At 42.5% G+C, this 12,325-nt stretch overlaps 1 pseudogene; it reads left to right on the top strand.

Moving 5' to 3' along the window:
• The first annotated feature begins 400 nt into the window (after window positions 1-400).
• On the top strand, window positions 401-3,273 carry LOC133091373 (PRAME family member 27-like; annotated as a pseudogene).
• Window positions 3,274-12,325: the final 9,052 nt, after the last annotated feature.

Here is a 12,325-nt window from a genome sequence, read left to right as displayed (position 1 = left end):
ATAGATTTAGGGCTCTAAGTAGTGGTCTGAAGGTCTTCCCCAAATAAAAATTGGAGTCAGCTTTCAGGCTCCCTGGTACCCACTTCCCAGTGGGACATGAATTAAGCAAAGCAGTGGATGGAACTGAATGGGTTAGTGGTTACCTTTCCTCCTCCTTGGTACTTGTGAGATGCTTGTTCTGAATCCAGTAGGGAAAGAGTTATAGTTTTGTGACCACTGAGCCCAGAGTGTAATATGGGCTAAGTGAGACACTTCCACCCCTGCCAGAGCAGTGACCTTGGCCCTGAGTAGATTCCTCTGAAGGGTTTGGGGATAGTCTAAGGTGTACTCATTCTTGGCTTGAAATGGATGCCTTGTTCCCTGGCAGTATCCACAGCATTCCTTTTGGAGTAGAGTTAGGATGAGTGTCTGGACCCCTCCCAGACTCCTGGAGCTGGCAGGAATGAACCTGCTGAGGGAAGAGGCCTCAGCCTTTTCTGGTCTGGAGGATCCACCCACGGAGCTCTTCCCACCACTGTTCATGGAGGTCTTTGAAGCGAGATGCATTGAAACCCTGAAGGCCATGGTGCTAGCCTGGTCTTTTGTCCACCTGCCTCTGGGGAGCCTGATAGACATGCCTCATGTAGGGCCCCTACAAGCAGAACTGGAAGCACTTGATATCGTTTTTGCTCAGAAGCTTTGCCCCAGGTTAGTCAGACTCGCGTAGCCTGGTAAAATCCTGGGCATCCTGGAGGAGACAGCTGGGGTGAGGGAAAGTGGATGGAAAAGGGATGGACCAGAGGATTCTGAAGATGGCAATGAAGAAGCTCAGAGGACGTGGCTCACTATGGGAAATGCCTTCCAAAGCTTATGAGTGCTTACGATGCAGGGGAACCTGAAAAAAAACATGCCCCACCTCCTCTCAGTGATGCTTAAAGTTACCAGAAGTGGAGAATCAGAAAGGAGGGGTGGGGAAAGGGAGATGGAGGAAAGTGAGGTGGAGAGGAAAGAAGACAAGGCAGCAGGTGATGTCAGGAGTCTGAAGTTACAGCATAGATGGGCAGTCTGTTGTCACATTTTGAGGCTGTTGCTTCATTCTGTGTTGATTTTAATGCATCCCCACCAATCTCCTTTTTCCCCATAAGAAGTGCAAATTTCAGGTGCAGGATTTACAGGATACTGGCCAGAACTTCTGGAGCATGTGGTCTGGAGCCAACACTCATGGATGTTGAAACTCAGGAATAGCACCAATGGCTGAGCACAGTTTGAGGACAAAGCAGCCTTTGGCTCCCTTGAAGGTATTCATAAACTTTTGCAAAGAAAAGGACCCTGGTTAACTTCTTCACCTACCTCATCTAATGGGTAGAGCAGAGAAAAGTTTCCATACACCTGTGCTGTAAGAAGCTGAAGTTCATTGCAATGCCTGTGAAAATATTGTGAAGGTCCTGAATATAGTACACCTGGACTGTATCCAGGAGGTGCAAGTAAACTGCACTTGGCATCTGTCCACCCTGGCCATGTTTGCTCCTTTCTTGGGCCAGATGAGTAACTTGCAGAGACTCATTCTCTCCCACATCCACATGTCTGGCTTTGAGGAGCAGGAACAGCATTAACTTGTCCAAATTACCTCTCAGTTTCTCAGGCTGCACCACCTCTGGGATCTTTATTTGGAATCTCCCTCCCTCCTTGAAGGCTGCCTGGACCAGATGCTCAGGTGAGAGTGCACCAGTGGCCAAGTACTAGTGAACACAACACTAGAATGTCACCCGGACTGCCTCCCTTGCTGCTCTATCCTGAGTGGTGGTATCCCACAACCATACAAAACAAGGTAGGGGCTAAACTGGTACAGTGGCTCTTGAAAGGGACATCCTGCTAGAGAGGTACAGATTATAGACTCTGATGTTTGGATCTAGAAATGGAGGGTTTGTGATTTCTTCCTTTGGAAGAGGTGTCTATGTTCAAATGACTTAAAAAAATAGGTAAGTAAAGAGGACATTGAAGTGGGGAAACCACATCAGACCAGAGCATTTCTGAAGAAAACCTCTATGCTCACAAGGTTTGTGACCACAATGAGCCTGTCTTAAATTCCCTGTCTGTAATGGTTGTTGTGCCAGATAAGGTAATTAATATATGGGAAAAGCATGATTCTGGAGATGGTGGTAATGGAGCAGAGCCCAAAGGACAATATACAGTGATAGAAGGTTTGTAGATCATGCAGGGAAATAAGTGAGCCCCTGCAGACTGGCAACCCCCATTGATGTTGCGGGACCTTGTGCACGTTTGTTCTTTATGCATGTCTCCCTAGAGCCTCACCTGGCCAGGGATATAGGCATCTGGAGCCCAAGCAAGGACTGAAGGAGTCTGAGTCGAAATCATTTTTTATCTCATCTCCCGATACCAAAATTCAGTGATGTCCACACTTGATTGAGACTCTCTCAGGCTCTCCTCTTAGCATGTTTTAGTACATTCCATTATCTTTGTTCATCCTCATAAGGAAGTGGAATATGTTGTACTCAGCTTGATGATGGAAAAGAGAATTTTCAAGATTCTGTGAAGTGACTCAGTCACCAGGACTCAGCCTAGAATGAGACTGGGCAATCAGTGTATTGACCCTCATCAGATGGTCAGATTAACCTCGGCCCTGTAGAAATCATTTGTCTCTCACCTGGAGCTCGCCTGGCACCTGAGTTTCCAAGAACTAATTGTTTGGTTTCTCCCCAGGTACCTGAGGACCACCTTGGACAACCTCTCAAAAACTAACTGAAGGCTTACAGAATCAGATTTGACCCATCTGTCCCTATGCCCAAACATCAGTCAGCTAAAAGGCCTGGATCTGAGTGATGTCACTCTGACCAAATTTAGTCCTGAGCTTCTCCAAGTTCTGCTGGAGAAAGTTGCAACCATGCTCCAGGATTGGACTTAGATTAGTGTAGGATCATGGACTTCCAATTTGAGGCCATTCTGCCTGCCCTGAGCCACTGCTCCCAGCTCAGGTCCTTCAGCCTGTGTGGGAACCTCCTTTCCATGGCTGTCATGGAGAAGTTGCTGCTACACACCACTGGGCTGCCCTGTTTAAGTCAAGAGCTGTATCCTGCCCCTCAGGAGAGTTATAGCCCTCAGGGTATTCTGCTCGAAGGGAGACTTGCCCAGCTTGGGGCTAAGCTGTTTGAGATTCTGAGAGACTTATCACAGCCCAGGACCATCTGGCTTAGCCTCAGCCCCTGTCCTCACTATGATGATGACATATGCAATCACATGGCGCCCATTATATACTGCTGTAATACTCATGTCTAGTTGGCTGCCTCTATCAAAAGCTTTCTTCTGGGCACATGGAAACTGAAATCTAGGACATAGGTACACTATGAAGGGAAAACACACTCAAGGTTTCTGATACCTTCTCAGTGTGAATGGGAAAAGGAATGGTGATCCAGGTTGGGTGCAGGATTGCACAGGAAATGTAGACCCTGGGAGGTGATGGAACTTTTGGGAATATGTGTTTTTACAGTCAAATATGAACCTAAATTTTTGGAGGCAGATACGGGGTTGAGACCTGCATGTTGGAGTTATCCCTGGGTGGCTAGCTGTAAAGGAATGGTCAGAAATAAAGAGACCCACAGTGAAAACTGACTGCTGCCCTCCATGGTATATTGTTCTGTTTTCTCAGTGTGTACCTCAGGAATCTCCAGTTATTGATGAAAAAGTAAAAGACACTGAGTTGTCTATGATCAGCAACCTTACCATTGCTGCAAGTTCCTGATTTTGTCTGGGGCATCTTACATCTTTGCTTATTTCTTTGGCTATTCAGCAGGTTAATACAAACAAAGGAGAACATATTCAGTGTCCAATGAGCCACTGGAGTGAAGAGCTCTTGGCAGAGCTCTCGTTGCTGACTCAGGCTATGACCCTGGCCATGAGTATTTTTCACGGTTCTACCAGTGGGTCTATAAGTTTCAGTTCCTGGCCTTTGCATGTGCTGAGAAAGGCTTCACTGCAAAGAGCAAGGTGCCAGTTCTGGAAGGTGTTGTCCACACTGTTAATAAGACTCTGGTCCTCACCATTCCATGACAGTCATGGGTGGGTAGAGGTCCTTATTGATTTAATGTAGTTTTGGCCAGACATCCAAATTCCTTTTAGCAAAATACTAAAAGAATACATGTATTTAACATGATTTTATTATTTCCATTCCACATTAAAAATTGTATCCTTTTGTGGGGTTGTTCACTTCAGTAAGAGATGATATTATTCCCATTACGACTCCTGTCTCTCCATATCAGGGAAGACAAGGATAGCATGTTTGACATCAGCATTTCAAAATATATAACAAAATATCTGTTATGTATTGATTACATATAAATCATAGTTGGTCCTTCTCATTATCAGTTCAGGTTCCTCAGATTCAACCAAGTACAGATGGTGTAGAACTATATTTACTATTGAAAAATATCCATGTGTAAGTGAACCTGAGCAGTTCAACCACATGTTGTTCAGTACTCACCTGTATATATAGACACACAAGTATTATGAGAAGAGGCTTACAAGGTTACAGAGGCTGAGAAGTCCCACTGTCTACTGTTTGTTTGCTAGAGAACTAGGAAAGTCTGTGGTATAATTCAGAGCTAGGTTTAAGGCTGAAAAGCAGTGGAACTGATGGTGTAGCTCCAAGTCAAGGCTCAAGACCTGAGAACCAGGGAACCACTGGTGTATGTCCTGGAATTTCAAGGCTCAAGAGCCAGAAGCTCCAATATTGATGACCAAGAAGATAGAGAGGGAGACAAGTTGCCCTTGTTGTTACATTCAGGGCCCCAAAAGGTAGTATGATGCCCACCCACATTGGTGAGGGCTGATCTCTTCACTCAGTCTACTGATTCCAATGCTAATCTCTTTCCAGAATGCACTTACAGATCTTCCCAGAATTAATGTTTGACCTGCACTCTGGGCATCTTTTCTCACAGTGAAATTGACACATAAATTTAACCATCACAGTGGGTCTAAAAAAAGTGCACTCAAATGAAGGCTCCCTGCTAAGGATTCAGACGATAGTATTGTTGACTCTGGGGAGGAAGGGGATATACGGCTGGGCGGACATTATGCAAGAGCTTCATTTTCCCCCTAAAATGAAGATTATGATGCATACCCAGCTTATGGAATTTTTAGTAGGATCCAATGAGATGGTGCTTGTTGAGGGCTTCACCCTGGAACTGCTGAGTAAGAGCTCATTATTGACTAAGAGGTTCTTTTTCCCTTCTAGTGGACATCACAAGTATCTCATCCCTCTAGCTTAGCCTCTATTCCTTACAACAGTGAGAACAGCAATACCCAGGGCCTGAAAGGGAGTCAGATTTTACATATGGCCACCAACGAATCATGATTCACCAAAGCTGCTCTAGCAGCCAGTGCAGGGAGGGGGAGGTGAGGGCATTGGAGAGATTAGATTCATCTCTACTGATAGACATTCTGAGCCTCAGGTCTCCTAGGCCACTCACTGGTCCATCAGACCAGAGGATATAAAGCAATTTTTTAAGCAGAACTGTACACTTCAGAATTTCAAAAAATTTTTCTGTCCTGCAAATGCTAGTTGAGCATAAATATTTTCAGAGTGATTTATATAATATCAAATATACAAATTATAAAGGTAATTTAGTACTTTTAAAGAATGCAAGTGGGTAATTTAAAAAATGTTTTACTTGGTTTGGAGACTCCAAACAAATGAAATTTTAAAACTTCTTTTAAAGATCAATGAACAAAAATTGTTTCTTTTTCTTTTTTTTTAATGTTTATTTTTTATTTATTTTTCTTATTAGTCATCCATTTTATACACATCTGTGTATACATGTCTATCCCAATCTCCCAATTCATCCCACCACCACCACCACCCCCTGCTGCTTTGCCCCCTTGGTGTCCATACGTTTTTTCTCTGCTTCTGTGTCTCAATTTCTGCTCTGCAAAGTGGTTCATCTGTACCATTTACTAGGTTCCACATATATGCATTGATATACAATATTTGTTTTTCTCTTTCTGACTTACTTCACTCTGTATGACAGTCTCTAGATCCATCCACGTACCTACAAATGACCCAACTTTGTTCTTTTTTATGGCCTAGTAATATTCCATTGTATATATGTACCACATCTTCTTTATCCATTCGTCTGTTGATGGGCATTTAGGTTGCTTCCATGACCTGGCTACTGTAAATAGTGCTGCAATGAACATTGGGGTGCAAGTATCTTTTTGAATTATGGTTTTCTCTGGGTATATGCCAGGTAGTGGGATTGCTGGGTCATATGTTAATTCTATTTTTAGTTCTTTAAGGAACCTCCATACTGTTCTCCATAGTGGCTGTATCAATTTACATTCCCACCAACAGTGCAAGAGGGTTCCCTTTTCTCCACGCCCTCTCCAGCATTTGTTGTTTGTAGATTTTCTGATGATGCCCATTGTAACTGGTATGAGGTGATACCTCATTGTAGTTTTGATTTGCATTTCTCTAATAATTAGTGATGTTGAGCAGCTTTTCATGTGCTTCTTGGCCATCTGTATGTCTTCTTTGGAGACATGTCTATTTAGGTCTTCTGCCCATTTTTAGATTGGGTTGCTTGTTTTTTTAATATTGAGGTGCATGAGCTGTTTATATATTTTGGAGATTAATCCTTTGTCCGATGATTCATTTGCAAATATTTTCTCCCATTCTGAGGGTTATATTTTCGTCTTGTTTATAGTTTCCTTTGCTGTGCAAAAGCTTTGAAGTTTCATTAGGTCCCATTTGTTTATTTTTGTTTTTATTACCATTACTCTAGGAGGTGGATCAAAAAAGATTTTGCTGTGATTTATGTCAGAGTGTTCTTCCTATGTTTTCCTCTAAGAGTTTTATGGTGTCCAGTCTTACATTTAGGTCTCTAATCCATTTTGAGTTTATTTTTGTGTATGGTGTTAGAGAGTGTTCTAATTTAATTCTTTTACATGTAGCTGTCCAGTTTTCCCAGCACCACTTATTGAAGAGACTGTCTTTTCTCCATTGTATATTCTTGCCTGTTTGTCATAGATTAGGTGACCATAGGTGCCTGGGTTTATCTCTGGGCTTTCTATCCTGTTCCATTGATCTATGTTTCTGTTTTTGTGCCAGTACCATACTGTTTTGATAACTGTAGCTTTGTAGTATAGTCTGAAGTCAGGGAGCCTGATTCCTCCAGCTCCGTTTTTTCCCTCAAGATTGCTTTGGCTATTCGGGGTCTTTTGTGTCTCTATACAAATTTTAAGATTTTTTGTTCTAGTTCTGTAAAAAATGCCATTGGTAATTTGATAGGGATTGCACTGAATCTGCAGATTGCTTTGGGTAGTATAGTCATTTTCACAATATTGATTCTTCCAATCCAAGAACAGGGTATATCTCTCCATCTGTTGTTATCATCTTTAATTTCTTTCATCAGTGTCATAGTTTTCTGCATACAGGTCTTTTGTCTCCCTAGGTAGGTTTTTACCTAGGTATTTTATTCTTTTTATTGCAATGGTAAATGGGAGTGTTTCCTTAATTTCTCTTTCAGATTTTTCATCATTAGTGTATAGGAATGCAAGAGATTTCTGTGCATTAATTTTGTATCCTGCAACTTTAACAAATTCATTGATTAGCTCTAGTAGTTTTCTGGTAGCATCTTTAGGATTCTCTATGTATCGTATCATGTCATCTGCAAACAGTGACAGTTTTATTTCTTCTTTTCCAATTTGTATTCCTTTTATTTATTTTTCTTCTCTGATTGCCGTGGCTAGGACTTCCAAATCTATGTTGAATAAGACTGGTGAGAGTGGACATCCTTGTCTCGTTCCTGATCTTAGAGGAAACGTTTTCAGTTTTTCACCTTTGAGAATGATGTTTGCTGTGGGTTTGTCATATATGGCCTTTATTATGTTGAAGTAGGTTCCCTCTATGCCCAATTTCTGGAGAGTTTTATCATAAATCGGTGTTGAATTTTGTCAAAAGCTTTTTCTGCATCTATTGAGATGATCATATGGTTTTTCTTCTTAAGTTTGTTAATATGGTGTATCACATTGATTGATTTGCGTATATTGAAGAATCCTTGCATCCCTGGGATAAATTCCACTTGATCATGGTGTATGATCCTTTTAATGTGATGTTTTATTCTGTTTGCTAGTATTTTGTTGTGGATTTTTGCATTTATATTCATCAGTGGTATTGGTCTGTAATTTTAAATGTAGACTTTATTTTTTAGAGCAGATTTAGTGTCAGAGTAATATTAAATAGAATGTGCAGAGAGTTTCCATCTAACTCCTGGAAATCATGTGAGTGAGGTGAGTACACTTTGGATTGGGAAAAGGCCTTGGAAGAGCACCTCACATGATAAAAAAGGCACAACCTAAAATTTGAGAAATGTTTTATTTGGCGGTCTTACTGAGGATTATAGCTCAGGAATATGGCCTCTGAGAAAGCTCTGAGGAACTGTTCCAAAGGGATATGGGAAGAGCCAGAGTATATAAGATCATTTGCTAAAAAAAATTTACGAAAACATCAAAAGATTACTGCTTATGTCAAAAATGACACATCTTGAGTTAATGATTTTTATGCTTTTCTATGTATGGAAAGATGCAAGAGTCTGGGCTTATCAAATTCATTCACTTGATATGCATCTTAACTAACTAGGGCTACTATCTTGTTTTCTCCACCCCTGAATTCCAGTCAGGGCACACTGTCTTGGGGGCCTGCAGTGGCTGATGGTTTTTTGGCTGCAATATCCTTAGTTTACTGAAATGGCAGGCAGTGTACTTTGTCCAGAAGCAAAAGCTTAGGAGAAGAACACAAGTGTAACTGAGAGGGAAAGTCTATTGAGTCCCATCTGAGATGCACCTGCTCCCTGGATTATGGAAATGAATCTGGGACTGGAGAGCAGTTGGCATCAGGATTGGTCTAAAGCTCTTCTCCAGGGCCTCTCATCAGACTGGCATATGTAACTGTACAGGAGAGGATGCTGGGCCTGGTCTGGTCAGTTGTCAATGAATGTCCTGAGTGCTGGACTCTGAGTCACCTCCTTCCTGCAGGATCGTCTCTTCCATGGGCAGAGGCTGGGTGTGAGGGGCTCCTGGAAAGAGGTGACCTCAGAATACCACACAGGGGCTTAGTGACACTAAGAGGACTGGGGGATGGGTGTGTGAGGCTGACTCAGTCCTCAGGACATGTCACAGTGTCTCAGCCCACCACACGTGTCCGCTTTTCCAAGGTCTAAAGAACTGTGTCCTGAGAACATGGAAATTCTGTAATAGGAAAAAAACCTTTGTGTTCTGTTTCATAATAGCCCATGTCTGGAAGCTTTAATGAGCATTAAGCTAAAATACCTTTGTTTAGCTCACAGGAAACATCCTGACCAGACCCACTGGTGAATGGCTGTAGGAAGGAAGAAATTAACACATCTTCTCTGGAGTCTGGCCAGAACCAGAACTTTACCTCTTCCCCATCTATTATAAAAGAAGCCTGAATTCTAACTCAGGGAAGTTAGTTTTTAGAGACACTAGTCCACCATCTTATTGGTCTGCTGGCTTTCCAAATAAAGTCGCGATTCTTTTCCTCAGCAGCTCGTCTCTCAATTTATTGGCATGCTGTGCGGTGAGTAGAACAAAGCTTGGGCTCAATATCAATTCCAGTTATAGAGTCGGGTGTGCTTCTATATATAAGTTCAGGGACATCATTTGCTTTCCAAGAACACTATGACTTTTGTTGACTCTTTTTTTTTTTTTTTTTTTTGGTGGCTTTCCTGGAGGCAGTGTGTTCCAAGTGTAAACCACAATAATGAAACTGCAGCACAGGTGACCATTAGAGGAACCACCAGGCTGGGTGTGCTGGCCTGGTTTGCAAAACGTGATGGAATGCATTCTCTTGTGTCCCATGATTGAGAAGTTTCCAGGCAGAACTACATATCCATCCCACCCTTGATATGTGACCACCCCCAATATCTGATCAAAATTCCTCACTTCATGCTCTTGGTATCTAGTCATCATTGGCTGCCTTCAGTAGGAATCCTGTTAAGTTGATTAAGCCAGAATCACCCCCCCAATCAGTCCCGATGTCCCCTCTTAGTAATATGCCAACCACAAACACCCCTGTTCCCTGGCTGTAAATCCCCACTTGTCCCTATTGTATTTCGAATGCAACCCTGTTCCATACTGGGGTCTCTCTTCCACTATTGCAACTGTCCTTCATAAAATTTGCCTTCACCACTTTACCACTGTCCATTTCATGATTTCTTTGATAATTCTTTCATAGCTGGTTTCTCCTCAATCAGACAGGCACCTCTGAATATCCTAAATAAAGAGAGTGACCAAACTTGGAGCCTTTCCAAAGGAGTTCCTTCATTTTCCTAAGAGAATTAGTAACAACTTGCCACTTTAAAAACTGGTTCTTCCTGTTTGCTGTTTTAAATCTACAGCCTATGAGCTGTAGATCGTCAATCACTGAGGTCTGTGTCACTTCATCAGCATCCACTCAAGAACAAATGCTTGTTGAATGTGTTAAGGCTGCAGCTCCCAGGTGAGAAAAATGGAGGGTTTGACCAGATCTTCCATGTGATAACCCAGGTGCAATGGGGCTGACCTCATTTGTGTGTTAGAATGTATGTAGACACACTTAGAAGTAGTCATGACCCTCCAGGACGGAATGCACCACATGACAGAGAAAAACAAACAGTCCTCAAATCCCTGCCTGACCAATGCTAGGAAGGAATGCAGGAAAAAGGATTGGGATAGGAGAATATGACACAACTGGGTGAGAGCAGCCCTCATTTAGAGACTTGTTAAAAGTTGAAATTGACACATGGAAGACCTGCAACCCTCCCCCTCCACATAAGATCTTGGCTGAGCCTGGCCTGATTTCCTGGTGCAAGAATCCCTAAAGGTCCTGGAGGGAAGGAAACCTGTTATGACTTCAGTGAATGGGGAAGGGTGAAGGGGGAAGTTCTTGTGGACATATAACCCCCATTCCCAAGTTCCAGTTTCCCCCTTTATAAATCTTGGATCCAGGTGGATTCTGGGGCCCTCTCCTGCACAGGGTCAGGGCCAGGTGTCCTGCAGGTGAATCTTCTCCAGAGCAGGGACCAAAGGATATGTGAGGACCCCTAAGCCATCTGGTTCCTTACTCTGCACTTGATAACGGGAAATGGGTGACCTGCACTAGTGCACATGTGGTGTTTCCTGGTCTCACCTCCTCATCCTCTCCTTCCCTGAGTTCCAGAGTCCAGTGAGTGTGGCCTCAAACCTGCCCCAACCCCGTGGCTTCCCAGCTCAGAGATGAAACTCCTTCCAACTCCCTGGTCCACCTGATTGCTGATCACTAGAGCCCTGTGAGTTTCTGCCTGGAAAGAAAAAACAGTTCTCATCAGACACACCATACTAATACTGGTAGAAATGTCTCCCTCCTGCTCTTCCAGCCGCTCGATTATCTGCACACTTTCTCCTTCAATAGAGCCAACCTGCACGGGGAGCCAATGTGGTGAGGCACCTCATGTGATTAAAAAGCATGTCAATCCAGATTGTTCTTCCTCCATTTTCTTGCATGTGATCTTGAACTAGTCAAGGGTAACCTTCTCTCCATAGTCTCTGTTCCTCTCAGGTTCACATCCCTCTTCTCCCTGAAGTGCAGGAAGGAGGAAAGTGTGTGAAGAAAAGGATAAAGAAGCCCCAGAGGAAGTGACACAGTCTGGAAATTTCTGACTAACGAAACTCTGAGGGAATTTCATGACATCTGAAGGACAAAGGATCCAATATGGAAAGCTGATCCAAACTTAGAAAGGAGGATGACAATTTACAAAGCATAAAAAGATGTTGGCTCCCTGTCATCAGTTATGCCATGAAAAGGCAGTCACTGCCCACACTACTCTTGATAAGTTTACTACAAAGAAATAAAATGATCAAATTCTCAATGTTTTAAAGCACACCTTTCTAAATAAATATTCCTTTTACTGTTTTTACATTTACCTATATATGTATGACCATGGCAAGGGAGTTCTTAACTGTTTAAAAAGTCACAGGATAATTATACTTTTTTCCTTTAGATTATTAAGATTGTGTTTTAGTTTCATCTTGCACATTCATTTTTTTCTGTCTTAGGGAGGAAAAAATTTTCCTCTACCCTTCTATGATCTTCAACTAGCCTAATAATCAAATTGATCTGAGACATAGTAACAGGAGAAAAACAAATTTAAATGCAAGCTTATGGGAATCCCACAAGTACGGTGAGACTCAAGGAGAAGCCAATTAATTGAAGCTTCCATGTGATCTCAGGACACGGAAATAGGGATAGGGGCTGCAGGCTTCAAAGGGGAAGAGGTGATTTACAGAAGAGCAAGTGCTT

The sequence above is a fragment of the Eubalaena glacialis genome, chromosome 1 (assembly GCF_028564815.1).
Source record: "Eubalaena glacialis isolate mEubGla1 chromosome 1, mEubGla1.1.hap2.+ XY, whole genome shotgun sequence".
Taxonomy (NCBI): Eukaryota; Metazoa; Chordata; class Mammalia; order Artiodactyla; family Balaenidae; genus Eubalaena; species Eubalaena glacialis.
The sequence above is the reverse complement of the archived record's forward strand: the minus strand, read 5'-3'. Positions and strand labels throughout refer to the sequence as shown.